General features: G+C 43.0%; 1 protein-coding gene across 2 annotated transcripts in view; it reads right to left on the bottom strand.

Moving 5' to 3' along the window:
• The window catches only part of ELL (elongation factor RNA polymerase II), a 55644-nt gene that overhangs the window by 35342 nt on the left and 934 nt on the right, over positions 1-19368 (bottom strand). The window lies entirely within an intron of this gene.

Genomic DNA, 19368 nt, shown 5'->3' with positions numbered 1-19368 from the left:
TATCAGCAAACCAGAAAGCAATTAAACTCCACTGTCATCAAGATGTCACCCCACAGGCACGAGAGCTGAGCTAGCCATGGAGCCTGTTCTCTCATGCATGCCTGGATCTTCTGATCTCATCTAATCCAGGTTAAAAAGATCCTCCTGAATAAAACGCAATGTATTTGTTGATATGGTTCTTAGCTGCAGAATTCATTTGGAAACTTAAATCGAAACAACCAAGTACCACTTCCCCAGGCAACAATGCACAGGCAAGGCAAAACCCCTCAGTACACCTCCCTGCCACACAGCTGGCTTTCTTTAAAGAGGAACTAGGGGAAGGGAGAGATGGAGTGAGAAACAGTACATACGGAACCAGGCTGGCTACCCAAACACCCATCCTGCACCCTCAAAACACAGGACAGCGGACGGAGGCTGACGCTTGCCAGCCTCACAGCGACAGGCTGCAGCACACAGCACTTCGCCAGTTTTTTTTTACTATGCTGCTATGACAGCGGTCACCCAGCTTTTCAAACCCATCTTTCTTCTTCATTTGTCCTGAGTATGAAGCTCCTTGGTGGGTCTCATCTTTGAAACCCTCTACAGCACCAAACAATTCAAGCAAAACTCACTCCAGTGGTGTTTTACATACAGGGTATTTTAAGTTTTATGCTCAAGCCCAGTGAAATTTTTTTGTTTCAGCTTGGTAACTTCAGGTAAAAAACTTTCCAGGCACGCTTCAAAAGAGTCTTTGCTTCCTAGTGCAGAAACTAAATTATGTTTTTTCTGACCCTGTATTTGCAAAAATAAACCTTTAAACTCCAAAAGAACAGATGCCTCTGACACGAAGTCTGATACTCTGATCATCTTTAGCACCAGACCACAAGTCTTGTGAAAGGTAGCTTTGGTAAGGGAGCTCCAACTCACTGCATACACTGAAAAAATCCTGGGACAAACCACACATCGCTCGCAATCATTAAGCCAAGACATTTGGCTAGCACAAGGTACAGTAGTTTTCCACTAGAAAGGAAAGCTACGCATACGTACAATTTAGGCAATGCCTTTCAGGAAGAAAATTAAAAGGAGGCTCAATTCCTTGGAGAAATAATTAAAGTATTGTCACTTGGTATCGAGTTTACTCAGATCACTGTAGAGCAGGCGACCTTGTTTGGCTGTAGGAGAACCTGGCTACGCCAAACAGACCAGCCTATCTATCAGACCTATTCCTTCCCAAGAGCAGGAGCCACCAAGCGACTTCTTGCAATCCCTATTCCTAAATTTCTATGGCAATGCAAATACTGTAACTAAGTAACTCTTTTTCATGAACACTGAGATGGATACAGAATCATTCTGTAATAAATACAAACAAATACACCATCTGAAATGGTTGCAAGAGATGCTGCAGGGATGCAATGGGACTGTCTCCAAAGAAAGTGCAAGCTTTGTTTTTGCAGACAACAGACCTGGGACTTCCAGAGGACACTGAAGAGTTAAATCTACCTGTCTCCAGAGAAGGGCTCACCTGCTAGGGGACAGGTTACTGCAGAGAAAGAGCCACTGCAAGAGGACAATAAGACCCAGGGACAGATATAGGGATAGTCTAGTTCATTTTAAGAGCCATAACACTTTGTTACAAATACCACTTTCTCTTCAAATGGCCAGTCGGTCACTGGATCCCATCGCTGTTGCTTCCAAGACGTCCAACATCACTGCTCGATGTAATCGGTATCAAGCAGCTGCAGCTCTCCACCTAGCCAAAGCTGGAAAGCAGTGCAAATCCACACCAGAACAGGAGGTGACTTGCAGTCTGAGGTCAAAGGGAATGTGTATCGTAAGAAACAGGAAAAGATCAAAGGTGGTTTTGTGGCATCAAGGGCCCCTAGCTCCCTATTAACTCAGATGCAGTTATGTATCTTCAGCACTGATGCAGAAGTCAGCTTCATTTGGGAATCCAAGTCTGGAGACTACAGGCACATTTCCCAACGGTACAGCACTCCTTTTTTTAGTTTGTGTTTTTTATATTTTCTTTTCTGGGGAGTTAAGGGAGACCTACTCATTGAGTCTAGCAAGAGAAGCAATAATGATGAAGTCTCAACTCTTTATGCCTGACACCAGACTGTCATGAGAGCTTGAAGGATGATTATCTGCAGTTTAATCATTACAAACTCCCACCAATTTCACTATTAACAAGATGGGGCTACTTAGCAAGGTTTTACTGTCAGAAGACCAACAGCCAACTCCCATGATTTCCAAAGGCTTGCGAAGGAAAGGCTTTTGTGGGGAAAAAAGAACCTCTGCATCCCCCTGCAGCTTTCAGTGTCTAGTACAACTGTTCAAAGTAGTCTGGTAATCAATTAAAAATATGACTATAATGAAAGAATTACCAATTCTTAAGACATCATGCCCATTTTTTAGTGCAATAACACAGGAGGTCTCCTTCACTCCAAGTAAAAACCCTAGTAGTTTTGATGCAATTACTGCATCTCTCTGAAAAGGAAGTTTCACTTTGTGTTACTAGATTTTCTGCATCCCTTACTCATTATGAAAGGGTGTTCCAGACCCTCATTGAAACTGACAACCAGTAGCCTTCAAAGCTATTTTAATTTTATTAGTCAGCATTGCATTCTTGAATCAAAACTGACCATTCATTTAAGCACCCTTACCTTTATCTCAAGGTCTCGTCCTGTTCTCCCCAATCCCCAAGACAGTGGTTCAAGTAGCCCTTCCTCTTTTCCACAAGCACACTAGAAATCAACAAAATTCTGCACAAATGGTTATTTTTATTACCACTTTTCCTGAAGGGATTTTTCTTCTGTAACTCAGACTAAAAGCAATAGAAGGTAAAACCAGGAAAGCATAAAACAAGTTGAAACAACATTTCCCAAAGCACTAGTACAAAGATAATGCCGTGCTGGCAAAAATTTAAGCACAAACCTAGAAATAAGTTCCATTGTTTTGTTACTTGCAAGCAATTGTACGGAGTCTGGGGAAAAGTTAAATTAACACATCCCAAAGCCCACCCCTTTTTAAAAGTAGCAACCTTATAGTCACTTGCTTATACAGGAGCAAATAAATGTTTTGAATAAAAAAGTTAAGTTGGAATTTACGTCTGCTCATATGGCCTGAATCTACCCCTTTCTTACAGAGCAGTACTGTGTATCATTTAGCACAGCTAAATCTGTTAGCAGATACTGTGAGTTAAAGATAGGGTAGAAAAAAGGAAGGTAAATATTGGTATTTCTAAAGTGCAGGCAAAGGAAAGCAAAGCCTCTTAGATTTGTTTTTTGAACAAGTGGATTTGCTTTGAAACAGTTTTCAACACGAAACACTATCCCACAAAGAAATTTCCTGTTCTGCCTCCATACATTGGAAATACTAATAAGTGTAATAATTATTAAATATTCTCTTAAGAAAAGTTCAGCAGTATGGCTTCAGCATCTGTACGCATCTGCATTACAAGACAATTTAGAGAGACCTTAGTCTGGCAAGGATCCCATTAAGACATCCATGCTCAAAATTCCCTGGGTAATCATCTCTTGCATGCAACACTACTTGTTTTTGCAGCAGAATTTTATTGTAGCTATCAGATGATCTTGTTAAATTGGGAAAGGACTGAAAAAAAAACTGGCAGAAGGAAACTGAATCATCCAAAATTCCCAACTCTGCTAAAGGTGAACAGTAGTTCTGGTTTTCCCTAAAGGCTTTAGTTAAACAGTTTTATGAGCCAAGAATCATTAAGGGGGTTTAGATTTTCTCAGATTAATATTTTAAAAGCCATTCCTCTAGTACAAGGTACCTTGAATGAAGGCTTCTGTGCTTCCTCTGAAAGAAGAAGGAGGTTTGCTAACTGTTTACTAGATGCTGGAGATGTGGCCACCTCTCAAAGGAAAGCAAAAAGCTTGTGAAAATGCTGAGGAAAACAATTTCAATCATGGAAATCACTTGGCTTGCCATCATCTATCTTAGAAATGGTACTTTTCACCGATTAGCCTTTCTGAAGCAATACAAGCAATATTGCTTTCGGTCTGTTTTGACAATGAAATCAGGTCTGTGAAATGTGAAGATGGAAGCATTTTTGGTTCAATTGCCCAAAAAGGATCGCAGCAACTACCCAGCATTTCTATTTCTGACCCTTCCCGCCCTCAATGGGCTCAAACGTGAAACGTGGGTACAACTGAAAAATTATTTCAAGAAGCTTCAGTGACAAGACTTAGAATTAGCTATCAAATATAGGGAAGACCAAGATTCTTTTCCCCTCATTGGGGAACAGGAGGCAGAAGTCAGCTGATAGGCACTCGCCTGGTAGTGGCAGCAAGCTGGCCATTCAGCACGGATGCATCCAGGCACCCACAGAATGAAGAGAGTGCCAACGAGGAACCTGATTCTGCAGGATAAGACTTCCCTATTTCTGCTGCTCAGAGCAAAACATCCACCATGAATATTCACCTACTCTTCTGGCCAGCTACATTCTGTTTAAATGCTCCTCTTATTTCAAACTTCACACGTTATCCTGCCAAATTCCTCTCCTGAACTGCTGTGTGGGTCACCAACTGAAGTTGAAGAGGGCTTGTACCACTGCAGAGGCAACTGAAGCAACTCACCTTTAGTTCTCATATTGCTACAAAAATATAATACAAAGGTTTTCCAGCCAAACATCTTCATCTTCCAAGATGGCCATAAAAATCAGCATTCTTAACCCAAGACACAAGTTAATGTTTTCTTCTGAACTGCTACCTCACAAAAGCTGCTTACGGACATGTATTGGGTTTGCATGGCAAGGTTTTGGTAGTGGGGGGGCTACAGGGGTGGCTTCTGTGAGAAGCTGCTGGAAGCTTCCCCTATGTCCGACCGAGCCAATGCCAGCCGGCTCCAAGATGGACCCGCCGCTGGCCAAGGCCGAGCCCATCAGTGATAGGGGTATCGCCTCTGTGATAACATATTTAAGAAGGGAAAAAAAGTTGCTGAGGCACAAGAACTGCAGCTGGAGAAAGGAGTGAGAACATGTAAGAGAAACAATCCCACAGACCCCAAGGTCAGTGAAGAAGGAGGGGGAGGAGATGCTCCAGGCACTGGAGCAGAGATTCCCCTGCAGCCCGTGGGGAAGACCACGGTGAGGCAGGCTGTCCCTCTGCAGCCCAGGGAGGTCCACGGTGGAGCAGATCTCCAGCTGCAGCCCGGGGAAGACCCCACGCTGGAGCAGGTGGATGCCCAAAGGAGGCTGTGACCCCACGGGAAGCCCACACTGGAGCAGGTTTGCTGGCAAGACTTGAGACCCTGCAGGGGACCCACGCTGGAGCAGTCTGTGCCTGAAGGACTGCAGCCCGGGGAAGGGACCCACGCTGGAGCAGTTTGTAAAGAACTACAGTCCATGGGAAGGATCCACGCTGGAGAAGTTCGTGAAGGACTGTCTCCTGTGGAAGGGACCCCACGCCAGCGCAGGGGAAGAGTGAAGAGTCCTCCTTCTGAAGAGGAAGGAGCGGCAGAGACAACGTGTGATGAACTTACCCCAACCCCCATTCCCCATCCCCCTGTGCCACTCAGGGGGAGGAGGTAGAGAATTCAGGAGTGAAGCTGTGCCTGGGAAGAAGGGAGGGGTGGGGGGAAGGTGTTTTAAGATTTGGGGTTTTTTTCTCATTACCCTACTCTGGTTTGACTGGCAATAAATTTAGTTAATTTTCCCCCAAGTCGAGTCTGGTTTGCCTGTGACAGCAATTGCTGAGTAGATCTCTCCCTGTCCTTATATCAACCCACGAGCCTTTTGTTTTATTTTCTCTCCCCTGTCCAGTTGAGGAGGGGAGTGACAGAGGAGCTGTGTGGTGCTTAGTTGCTGGCTGGGGTTAAACCACTACTGGACAATTCTTTATCTGACTGGTCTTTACCTTTAATGACTATAAAGCACACACATACCCACTGTGTTGGCCAGACCCAAGATGTGGATGAAAAAGTCACCCTCACGCTTAGACCTCAGAGTAATTAAATAGGTAAAAGAAAGCTTTTCCGTAACCAGCTGTATCGAGTATACGTGGTACAAATATTTTGGTTTTAGCTTTTGCACTGTAAAAAAATCCCCAACTATCAGAAGAAAATGTTTCCCAAATTAATATAGAAAAGTGTGTCATGATAGCACATCTTAAACAACTCCCCCTCATCCCCATCATAAATAAATAAAGTTTCCATAACTGATTAAACACCCAAGCTCTTCCATCCAAGGCTGAAGGCCATGCTGTGGAAGTGATGTAAAATGACTACAGAACCAGATTTAGAGTTGAGACATGTTCCATTTGCCCTCTGTCAGAAGCTTTCCTTCTGTGACCTTATATAAAGCATTTCACCTCTGGGTTGAAACTCCTCCATCTGTGAAACACAGCTAATATTTCCCAGGTGGCATACGGAGACACTGCCACTTCATGCAGCAGTTACTGGAGACCATCCACATCTGTAAGCAAGAGCTGAATTGCACTGTTACCTCCACACCAAGGGTTTCCACCCCAGGGATCCTTAGACCCTAGACGAGGTTCACAGAGCAGCAGGAGATACACGAAAGAAGAAAATTGAGTGTATTAAGAACAGCTTAATAAAACAACTTGCCATTCTGCAAAACTTTTAGAGACGACAGCTCAGGCAGAATTTAAAAACCACAACGTTTAAGCTATACTGAAAAGTAAGAATTCATTTAAATACCACTTATGCAAGAATGCCTAAGAATTCCAATATTGCTAGCTAGCTCAAAGTCTGTTTAAAAGAAAGGAGTAAGGATACTCTTAAATTACACCAGGTGGATTTCACTGAATACTGAGACACTCCGTCTCAGACTTCAAGCACCATTCCAATAATAGTCTTATAAAAACGCTGAATGGGTACAGTCAGCTAGAACTCTCAGTTAAAAATAAATATTTTAAATGACTTCCAACATACCCGCTTTACTGTGTTCCTCGCCAATCTGTGGGTTTCCAATTACCTGATTTTTTTTTTTTTTTAAGCTATTTTTCTTTCACCTATCAGGTTAAAAAGCCACTCAGACAGAAAGAGAAGCTGGTTAATTACAGCTAGAAAACTGGCTGTACACAAACTGTCAGCAAATGTACAGTTAGAGAGCGCTTGTGGAAAAAAAAAATCTGTCAGTTTGGCATCTTAGGCATTATATGTAACAAACAGATAATTCACCTTTTCAGACCCAATCAAGGTAACATTGCTTTTATAGCCAAGAAGTTATTTTGAGCAGTTTTACCAGCTCTACTATGTCAGGCTGCTCACGCAGAGCAAGATGAGACACTTAATATGTTAAAATTAAAGCAAGCGATTAAACACAGCAACACTGGGTTACAACTTATAAAACAGGAATAGTGAAATATCAGAAGTTGACAGTTGTTTCTGACCTAGTTTTAACTGGAGAACAGTCAAAGAGCCGAAAAGACTGAGGCGAGGCTGAAGGTGCTGAAATTCCAGTACTGGAGCTTGAAGTGCTGGGGAACAGGATTAGAGCAAAAGCCCTCAGACATTCAGACTACTGACGAAGCTTCACAGCGAACAAGGAACTTAAGGTTCAAGAGCTTTAGTTCAATGTCAAGTGACATCCTGGGGAGGAGGGACAGAAGGGTTTAAGCAAGACAGCGATGAAGTAAGAGGTGCTGCAGGACCTCCTTGCCGTCTTGCTGAACAGTGGCTATGGGGCAGTGAGAAGCCAAGGCTAAGAGGAGATAATCTCAAATTCTGAAAGACAGGAAGAAATCATTTTAAAACAGCGTGTATGTATTTTGGAAGATATTTTAGTTGCTTTTCTTGTGAGAACGAGAATGTACTGTCAAACACCTGTGCTCATTTGCATAACAAGAGAAAAATTAAAACCTCTTTACGCAAGCAAGGGCTACCTAGAAATACAGAGGGCTGGTGCAGGAAAGAGTGATCCCATTCCAATAAGCTGTTCACATGTCTCCCCCCGTTCCTCTACTCCACTGCTCCAGAGTCAAATGTATTTCCACCAGGCAGCTACACACTGGTTTTAAGCCTCATTAAGAAGCAGTATGTTGCTGGCTGGACACGTCAGATTTTTAAATGACCTTTGTACTGAGAACAGCGTTACCAAGCTGCTAAGAACAGGGGAAAAAAAGTCCGTTTCCATGATTAGGAGAGCTAAGTTCTGGCTGTTCGCATTTATTTTAGTTCAAAAAAACCCACCTGACAGTAAACCAAGCCATAAAAAAAAAAGAGAGCAATTCTCTCTGAAGGGCAGCTGTGACGGCATCAGCACTGTTAGCCATTCTTAACATTGTACTTATCACACAAGGTAAACAGGAGCAACTATCAGTTAATGAACAACACAACCCTAAGGGTGAATTTTAAAGAGCATTTCCTCCACTGCGATCTTTTAATGAAAATACAGCAATTCTAACTCACCGAATTTGCTTACGAAAGTCCAATTTATTTTAGGACATATTAAGACACCAGGGCTGATTCACTTGCCTATGTGCTCATAAAATGGCTTAAACAAGCTGCTGAAACATCAGTATGATCCTTATCTTCCACACAGCTTTACTACTTTTCTTGCAAGAGAGAAGTATAGAAAGGCAATTTAGAGATCAGATTGACAAACTCGTTCAACCATCCCAGAACACATCTCGCCTAACATACACACTGCTGAGCCTAGGAAAACAAGCCTGGACCAGTTTTCTCCTTGTGCCCAACTATATCCTATTGACACTTAAAGGGAAGCATAATTACTAGCCTGCTGAAGGTCTACTTAAGACAATCTTCAGACGTTCCTCACAGAGTCAGAGCCAGCCCCGCTGGAAGAGGCTACGATAAACCAAAGTCAGCAGGGCCAGGATTCTAAAGGAATCCCAGAGAAATCTGACCACCAACACCTCACGAGCCAGATCAACCTCAAAAGCTAAAGCAAGATGCTCAGACACAGCTTCTTTTGGCTTTCAGGCAAACAGAGGTGCTCCAATGCTGACCAGGACTCTGGATACACAACTCAACAGAAACTTAGTATTCAAAAGGGATGTCACTGAAATTTCCTACCATCTCACCATCTTCACGGGGGAGTTAGCGATTAAGTAATCACAAATGCCAGGGTTTTTTTTCTATCACTGAGGGAGGCTGCCCACAAAATGCAGCTGAAAATATTGAGCAAGACAACCCCACTAGATTTTCTACCATGTTATAACTTCATTCTGTTACATACCCTCTGCTAACACAGCACTGTTAACAGCCTCCTCACAAACACCATCTTCCAGGGGTGCTTGCTTTCTCTGATAGAAAAGTGAAGGCAGCTGCCTGAAGAAGCCACTACCGAGTTAAACGAGGTACTCCCTTTCCTTCAGCGAGAAGCACAGAACCCACACTGTTTCAGCTACGTCTTTATTTGCACTGCCAGGCTGGTTGGTAACAAACCTGCTCCAAAAATAAAGTGACAAACAGTAAAAGAAAGAACATACTCTTCTGAACTGGCAAATCTACCTCCAAAAAAAAAAAAAAAGTCAGATGTTTCTTTGCTCCCCACAAGGACACCTGTGAAAGTTTAGGTTACAACAAATTCCAAAAATGAACATGAAAAAATTTCAGATAAGAACAGTAAAAACATACCACCTCTGCTGACTAAATAGAGATTGACCACAGAGCTGCAAAAAGACTCCCTGGGTCCAAGCCCAAAAGCCCCAAGAGATTTCATACATTAAGATAGAGAATCTCTCTTGCCTGACAGAGTGAGTTGAAGCAGTTAATCCAATTCATACATGCAAAAGAAGTGGTATGGCCACTGAGCCGGCACTTAATTGTCTGACCAGAATTTTTGGTCTAAATATAACAATCCATGCAAGTTCTAGTTAGCTGAAACATTTTGCTTTCTTAACTGAGCCCATCTGAGTTTAGAATAAAAGTGTTTCTTCCTGCTGTCAGCATCTGTAAATTCAGCCTTAATGACAAGTAAAAGGCCTTTATATTGAGTTAAATGGCCTTAATTGTATGAGCCGCTAAAACTTGGAGCGAGAAGCAGGCGGCACCTACATTAGGTACATCTCCAGTACAAATGACTGCAGAGATTCAATAGAAAGGTCATGGAAACATGCCTGACACTATAATATCAAACCTTCTAGGTAATAAATCTATTTTTTTTCCTTTCATGTTAAGAAACCCCAAAAGAATGTGTTCTAGATTTTAATGTAGTGATCACTACTGTATCATTTTAATGCATTAAGAACAAAGTCCTTAAAAAAAAAATTCATAAACTGTTTCAGAATCACACCTCTAGAAAAATGTTTGCAATTGGTTTTAATCACCACTACCTTCCACATCAACTAAAGTGCATATTTCAAACAGATCTAAGATATCGCACTTACGTTCATAAAGGTTAAGTATGTTTTAGCTTATCCTTTATCCATTACCACCCCCCCTTCCCATTTCCACATTTCTAAAGATTAAACAAAAAGCCGCTTCCTTAGCAAAGCTGTGTGTTTTGGGACTCTCCGTCAGCGCGGGTCTGCTCCTAGGCTCCAGGCTGGGAGAACTTGCTTGGCTGCATCGTTCTCCTTTAGAAAACCACCCTTTATTTCTGGAATAAAGACAAGGATTGGTAGCCATCCATTACACGTGTCAGACCATCTCTGAGGTGCATAGAACCCCAAAGCTTTCAGAAACTGCACAGTAGCCGTCCTCACCTCTTCAACGGTATTAGGGAACATGGACCCCACTAAGGCAGGAAGCATTCCAGATCTCACAGCAGGAAAAGCAAACAGGAGAAGTACCAGCAACTTCCCTACCAAAAAATCCTGACCATGAAGGGCACCTAAGTACACAGATAACTAAAGGTTCTTTTTATTACTGAATATCTATCAGGAGAGAAGGAAGCAGAGCTTGTGGACAGGACCACCATGCTCCCTTCAAAACATGGCTGCCCCAGCAGGCATACAGAGGGGAAACAGCAGGCAAGGTCGCTGTCACAGGCATCACTGAAAGCACTTTTCAAAAGAAATTGGTCAGCAGAGCTCCTACGCACTTCTTAAGAGACTATTTATGGGAGCAGAAGTTGTTCTTAATTCTGCGAGAAGCAGCAGCAGAGGTCACGATTCGGGCTTCGCCGGCTCTGACGGCTGAACACCCCTGGAAGCGTGAACAGGTGTCATCAGTATTTTCAAAAATCTATTTTAATGACATAAGAACTATCGTTTCCGAGCAAAGTCCTGCTCAGCCCAGTCTGTCGTCAGCAGCGCCCGCATCAGATGCTGCTGAAGGAAATGAAGAAGCCCTGTGACAGAAGGCTGCTCCCCTCTCTAACCTGCCTCAACCTCTTCCTAGCTCCAGTCATTTTACAGCAGTTTCACTCTGAATCACGAGTTTACGCCTTCATTTTGGGACAGCGTGCTGAAGCCCCACAAGTCAGGGAGTTAATGAGTTGCTGCGACCTAATCAGGCCTGCCACACCACACCTCCGGCAAGTGTCAGACGCACAGGGAACAACTTCAAAGGACCAGCAGACCTTACGCTCTCCCTGTGAGCAAGGGCTGCTCCCTTCTCCAGCCTCCCAGTGGAAAGGTGAGCCCAGCAAGAGCCGACTGACTCGCCTTATATGGCTCCCAAGGCACAATTTCCGCTTGCCCAAGCTCAGGCAGGGTGGAAAAATTTGCTTCCTTGCTACTCCGCCCATCCCGGGCTCTGAAAAGCATCCGCTGAATCCTGGATCTGAAAGGAATGGAAGAATTTACACTGACATTTGCATGGAGCTCAGCTCCCTGGAAGAGGTAAAGCCATGGTTTTGGCAACAAGCTGGATCACCTCAAACACCAGGGGAGAAATGTGAGCCCAACAGCTGATACGCAGGCAGAGATGCATAGAGAAGTTGTAACCACAGCCTTTATTCTTTGCATACCATATGACCAATTTTTCTTGCTATTCAGATGCACTTAAGCCTTTTAAATTTCATGGCAGCAAGCTTTACAAGTTAATTATGAGTCGGGAACATTATTTCTTTTCACCAATTTATCCATAATACACTTTACTATATACCAGGAGCTTCGTTTTCAGAATCAAAGGAACACAGTCTCAGCTCAGGTTTACATGCTATTTTCTGCACAAGTCAGTACTTCCTCTGGCAGTTACTTTTAACATTATCGAAGCCTGTCCTACCTTCTAGTCACAGTAATGTTAATGTCATCTAGGTCCGTGTCATTATCAACTTCTCTGAGCATCACAGAGAAACTCAAATTTACCAAACACATACCAACCCTCCTATTCACTGAATGTAAATACAGTCACATCCATAGTCCTGAATATCTGTGAGTGCAAAAAAGCTGCTGGCTAAAAATGAAACACAGTAGTTGCAGTCAATTAAAAGGCTGCTTCACTCTCAACAAATGCTCGTACTTTGTGGATTATCAAGGGGTTTTTATTTCTAAAAATGTGTGCATATTCACTTTTTCTAGCCGTGATTTCCTATATCAAGATCATACCTTTTTTCACACCAGATTTTTCTCACTACAAGAACCAGGGAGAGGTTTATCTCCAGCCATCAGTGGTTTGCCTTTGCTTTCGTCTGCTAGTCACCAAATGGCAGAACTCTGCTCATCCACACACAGATTCTCTCAGAAGAGAGAAAAAATGGTGGCAAAGGAGCTTAAAAAACTGAGTTCTGCCAATTCCCTTGTTCCCTTCTTTTTTGGGGACTGCAAAAGACAGAAACACAGTCCATTTGATTTTCTCATAGAAACCAGGAGCCAAAAACAACTGAAATCAGCGCCGGAGCTGGAAAGGTACAACAAAACTCACACAAACATAAAGTCTAGACACTGAAATGTGGAAATATGATTCAAATAACCACAACTGGCACATAATGTATTGATTGCAGCCCATCACAGAACAGGCCCTCAGTGGGTAAGAATATAGAAGAAAGATTAAATTAGCGTCTTCCACCTCGGTTGTAGAAAATATGGATCCTTGGGGTATAGTGATACCGATTGAGCTAGCATTTCTCCCGTCCTGCTGGGCTTTTTGCTAGACTTTTAAGTAACACGCCTGCTCTTGCTCAATAATGACAATTAGCTTAAACTATCCTCGCAGCACTGATCCTGTATGAATGAAACTGCCATGGGTGTCAGGTGGCTGCTCTTATCAAAGCACAGCCTATCAGCTAAACTTTGCGGGTCTCAAAATATTTGAGCCAGGTAGTCAAGAGGATGTTTGTACTGATGAAATCTAAATACTACAAAGGTTTAAGCGACTAGCTGTTTTTAGGAAGTTTCACAGTACTTGCTAAACCCCACCACATGCTAACTCAAACCTAAAGCAGAAAGTCTGCGTCTACCATTAAACCCAACTGCATGGTCTGGAATGGGGGCTGAAGCCAGCAGCACAACTCGAGCCTCTCCTCGGAGTGCTATGCGTAGATCGTCCTTCAAGACGCTGGCTCCAGCTTTCTCCCCACAATGACTTGCTTTCCTGCAGAGCAGTATGCCCCAGGACCATGCCCAGAGCCTCCCTGGATCATTGCAGGTTCTGCATACAAGAAAGAGTAACTGGTGGTGGCAGCTGGCCTGAAGAGACTCTGAAGAAAAAAAGTAAAACATCTTGGTTTTCCATGAATGCCTCGAGCTAAAGTATTATTTCCCGTGTAACAAAAGCCAAGACAAGTTCTGCTGTATAGAAGGAGAGCAGAGGGTTAACAGCAGTCAGACTGTACCAGATCAGGGAAGACTCAAGGTGGGTGGAGGTGGGTAGCTAAGTCAAGTCATGCTCACAAGCAGTGACCTCTTTTTGAGTTAAACAAATGCTGGTTTCTTTAAATTAAAAAAGGCACTAGTCCAATGTAAAGAAAAGAGAGACCAAGTGCACGGAGCAGTGTTTTTTCTAGACTGCCTTTTCGTTGGAGCAATGCAAAAAGGATTGGATTTTGGAAGTCTGCTTTCCCAGTGCAGCAGTGATACACACCACCACTCTGCAAACCAACTGCTGAGGGGCTTATCATGCTCTTTATCATATAAATTCTTTTTAAAAAAAAAACAACAAAACCAACCCAGTCAGAAGGCAATACTAGGTTACCATGGTGTGCAAAAGTTGCCTTATGTACATGGGATGTTTCTAAGCAACACAAGCTACTATAGAAAACTCTTCTTATCAGCAAATCCAAGCTCCTTTCCTGGATAATGCATCTAGGTCAAGCTAAGGCACGTTGAATTTAGAAGCCTAGTTTTGGTGATGTCTCCTCTGTATCCACCCTGTATAAAATATTAGCATAGTTCAGGTTATCAGCCTTTTTTTTTTCATTAGCATTAAGTTCACTCCAGATAATGGTTCCTACAGAAACAGCATTAACCTTAATTATTCAGAGGTAACTTGATCTCAATCTTCCTGATGTTATGACGCTGAGCTGATGACCACTTTTCCCCCCCTCAACTTCTCTCATTTCCCAAAACCCAAATAGAGCCAGTGTATTACACAATCATGTTCACAAATGAGGGTATTTGGTACAGGATCCCAGACATATGGTATCTCTTCAAAGTCTACCTAAACCCATGCAGCCACTTCACCCATTCAAATGCATTCTCTTGTGCATTAGCAGCAAAACCACTAAGTCAGCCAAAATGTATTCTTCTCCCATGGATTAGCTGGCACAAATTAGTACGAGAGTGACGCATGCAGTCTGTCCCTTCCCATTTTTCAACATGCACAAACACCAGGGATTTGGAGACGCTTCACAAGTTTATGCTTACAAGTTACAGGCAGAATGGAGTTTCAACTGTTTGAAATGTGCAAATTGTTTAGGAGATAACAGGTTCATTTACTAACAAGACCTCAAATGCTTTTTCAAACAAAACTTCCCCTCCCTTACCAGTAATAAAGGCTCTTCTGCTATCCCAACAGTCGGCACTATGCAAGTGAACTATTTCAACAGTCACCATCCCTCTGCCAAGCAGCACTATGACAAAAACTAACTAAACAGGACAGAGCACTTCAGACAGGTTCAGAAAAAAACCCTGATGTTGGAGGATCACCCGTAGACTCCACACTCTGGGAGTTGACTGGCTCACGGCAAGCGCAGCAGCCACTCGAGGCACGACCTGCTGCAGTACACACTGGCCAGGGAGGTCGTCGCTGGGAGACAGACCGCTCTGAAGAGACTCACCTACACACCCTGTTTGATCAAATATGCTTCAGATAGAAGTAAAAACAAATTATAATAGCTTTCCTTTCTCCCTTTGCTGCTGTTTTAGAAGAATAAGAAATCCACTATAGAATATGCTGAAAAGAAGCAAGGGTTTAGTCTTGCTGGGTAATGAATACAATCGCCAGGATCCAGCTGCTAGAGCCATTGGTACGAGTGCCAAAATACTCCACTTACATACCTTAAAAAAAAAAATAACGTAGCCTCACAAAAATAATCGAAGGGGTTAATCTTCAAGCTTGCTTCCCCCAGCATCGATAGAGAGCAAAAAGTTATTAATGCCCAAATTCAACTCCTCCAATTAATGGTGTTGTATGATCTGGTGATAAAAAGCAGATAGCATTTGAAAAAAAAAAAGCACTGTCGGTCACAAGAATTCTGTCACAAACTTTCTATTTTCCCTTGGCATATCACCAATTAGACCTACTTCTGTAGTCTGCTACCACCAGTATAAAAAAAAAGCATAATGGGTTTATAATTTGCCACCGAATCCCATAGCAACTGTACGTCACTTTAGATGTAAATTACAGACAATTCTTTCCCATGCAATTTGAAAACTATAGAGATGAATCTATAATTTGAGCAGATCCAAATGGTATATGGTTGAGAGAAAAAGCTACCCTAAATAATTGAAAGGAAACTGCCACAGGCCAAAACATTCCTCATGCACAATGTTAAACGTCTCTTTGTCCCCTTCCTTCAAATGGGAGGTGCCACATTCAGGTCAACATTAAGAACATTTAGCAGGAGTTTAGCAGTTCAGTATGTTCTGCATATCCTGTCCCATTTTTGCTGATTGCGAGGAGATGTACGTGTACAATGAGCTTCCTTTCCAGCCAGCCTCCTCTGATTCATTTAGTCATGTCACCGACTCATGTTCCTGATGTCGTAATAGCTTCAATTTTGACGGACTACAGCATCAGTGAATTAATAGGACAGGAAAAAACAGGTTACAGGAAAGAAGGAATGATGCAAAAAGCTTTAAGATAATTCAATGAATTTTGATTCGAAAGCCGGATTGTTCTTCTCCTCCTGACACCTGCAAGCAGCTTTCAATTCCCAAGTCAGCATGAATACGCATTACCCTAAAGACCCTGTAATGACAGCAGGAGCCTTCATTTTGTATTTTGTGCTTTAAACACAGCAAGATGAAGGCATCTGTAACAACCTGCTCTAAAAGAAAAGTCTGAAAAAGTTCTTTTAATAAGCGGTGACTACAAGGGGTCGGTTTAACCCTAACCTTTGAGAAATATCTTCTGTCACGGTCGGTTTAAGACGAGCAGAGAAGGCATGGGGAAGATGACATGGGAAGCCACGTCTGTCAGATGACGGTTCCAAAATTCAGTTCAGCTAGTAGAGCACAGGGGCAACGTGCTTCGGTTATCTCAGCTTAGCCCCCAATAAATATTTGTGCACCTGCCAAAGTTCACCACTGAATCCAACGGTGGCTTCAGTTCAAAATACTCCGTGTAGCAGGTACAACAGGAGCAGGAGGCACTGTTCAGCTGCTGCATCACGCACTGACCTAAGCGGGAATGCTACAATGCTCCTTACATCCTCCTAAAATCACGAGGCCACGATGCAAGCCAGGACTATGGCTGGCAGCTTAGTTGAGCCTGGCCTCCATCAGCTACAGTTAGGTCAACACATTAGCTACAGATAGTAGAGAAAGGTGTGCAACTGCAGTCACGTTGTTATTGAAAGACGATCCATCACCCAAGCTCACTAGTACCACTCCTCAAGCCACAAAGAGAGTTTTTAAATAAATACGTGAAAGTCAGGAAATTCCCAGGTTCCAGGAACAGCCCTAACACTGTTTACATGCCATCGGCAACTACACCACAACTGCATGAGGAGATGCACCTACTGCCAAGTGACATTTGGGTCTGCCATGTAGCACTTCAAATCATGCACTGAGATTTCTACTTACCCAGAAACCCCCACAACGTTGCTAAAAAATACGGGCATGAAAAGTGAAGGATGAATGCCATGGACAGAGACATATCTAGGTGTATTAGGCGAGGACAGACACAACATCTTGCCATCAAGCATGGAGGACAGGGTCCAGGATAAAGAATTAAAAAGGAAAACAAGGCAGGGGCATGAGGAGTTCCCTTGTACCTTGACATGGGCAGCAAGAAAGCTGGAGGCAGACCAGAAGAGATAAGGAAAAGTCATGCCCTGCTTTTTTGGGGGGGGTGGGAGGGCCTAAACAGAGCCTGTACACACACCCAAAGGGAACACAGAAAACTGCAAGCTAATATAGAATTACACTTCTTGGAGAACCAAGAGTTGTTTTAGGCTAACACACCAGACCAGCTCCATTTCATCAGTGGACAAATTGACTTGGGACACATTTTCCACCGTTCAGCCTTCAGCTGCGGAGCTCAGCAGTCAGCGCTCAGGGTTTCACAACTGTGTGGAAGCAGTTTGAGGGGCAGCAAGTTTCACAAGGAGCAGACAAGCAACATCTTAAAGTGTCCCCTATGAAGCCAGTGTTATTTTTAAGACTTTTATGTCTTTCAGGTGAGCAGACCCCCCCAGCTATGGGAGAAAGAAACCCTTTTAAGGGCCACAAGGAGCCGGCAGCCCTGTGACCTGGACCTCTTCAGCAGCAGCTCCACATTCTCTGTACATGATACAGAAACAGCTTGCTGAAACACAGAGTTGGGCATCAATATGCAGACCCGCGACCGTTTTCTTCACCAAGACACAGACAATTTAGCAGAGCACCAAGCAGGAGAGACTCAAGATGACAAATATCTGTTTCCCCATAGTCCTGCTGCCTGATCCACACACGGTATAGCTCTACACCAAGAACGCAACTGCTCTGGCACAAGGGACACTAAAAACAAATGGCAGCTCGCCCAGCTGGGTGATCATTTTTGGATTATGTAATCCCAATACATTATTATTAGACCAAGAACAAACTCAAGCAAGCAACTGAAGACATTACCCTGCCTGTTCTGGCAAAGAGACAGAGTCTTGTCGCAGAAATTGCACCGACGTGCTATCCTGGTGCATAAAACAGGTCAGACTGCACACATGTTGGACTTCAGGTAACACAAACAACAGTATTGGATTCCAGGCCATTATACATATTACACAACACTGTCGTCAGTTATACCACATTTAAAACCAAACCGAGCAGAAGAAGCCTTAGCAAATTTTTTCCATTTACCTACTGCAGACCAAAATTAAATCAGAGCCTAGACTGGACAAACACACGCTCCGAAGGTGTGTTATAAAGTCGCTTGTTGGCATCGCCATAGCTGAGCATTTCAGAGGAAGCAGAGACATTCAACAAGCTGGAGAAACTGTTTATAGAACAAATGCAGAATGAGCATATGTGTTTAATAGCCCACTAATTGTTGCGTTATTCACTATACAAACAAGCGAGCTCTTCTGCCCTTATCCTTTCCTGCCCATTTAATCACCAGTAGCCTTTGACTATTTCTCTTTTGGGTGGCGGTGAAGGAAGCAAAGTTCATTAGTGGCCATTGGCCACCAAACAATCTAGAGACCAGACTTCATTTAGAAAATAAACACCACTATTCATGTGTGACACGGACTCAGAATAGCTTCCCAAAATATTTAACACAGCTGCCTGTAGTCTTCCTACTCTCCCTCCCCCAAAAGAAAAGACTTTCCTAATATATAGGAAAGCATTTCTTTGGATATTTTTTTTTCTTTTTCAGAGGAAAAAAAGCTAATAACTCAATCTATCCAAGGCACTTATTGCTACTGACTTCTCATAATGCTGATAAACACTCATTAAAAAATAAGTTGATAAACCCTGGTACAGTAATTACCTTCGTCCTCACACAGAAATTGCCCAATTCAGTGATGTGATGTAACCAACACCCTAAATTAAAAATAGTGTTGTGACAACATATGGTTTATCCTACAGAAGCTGGCAGGCAGGACACTCCTAATGACAAACGGGTTAGGTTCCCAGCTTCCCCAGCTCGCTGGCAAGGTGAGGAGACAGATACGCTCTTCGTAGGATCAGAGGCGTAAGAAAAAAAAAAAATTACAATAAAAAAAGACAGCTTTTAATCCCTCTCCTGTCCATCCTAACGACAGATGTCAAGTATTGCCATTATTCTTTATTTACATGACTAATAAGCTCTCTGGATGCATTTCAAGGAAACATCTCAGAAAAGACAATCTGGAAATTTCAAAATACAGCCCCAGCCTGAACCCGCCTCCCCCCAGGGAGGGGAGCACCGGGCTGG

This window comes from Haliaeetus leucocephalus, unplaced genomic scaffold (genome assembly GCF_000737465.1).
Source record: "Haliaeetus leucocephalus isolate CR32 unplaced genomic scaffold, Haliaeetus_leucocephalus-4.0 Scaffold164, whole genome shotgun sequence".
In the NCBI taxonomy this organism is placed as follows: domain Eukaryota; kingdom Metazoa; phylum Chordata; class Aves; order Accipitriformes; family Accipitridae; genus Haliaeetus; species Haliaeetus leucocephalus.
The sequence above is the reverse complement of the archived record's forward strand: the minus strand, read 5'-3'. Positions and strand labels throughout refer to the sequence as shown.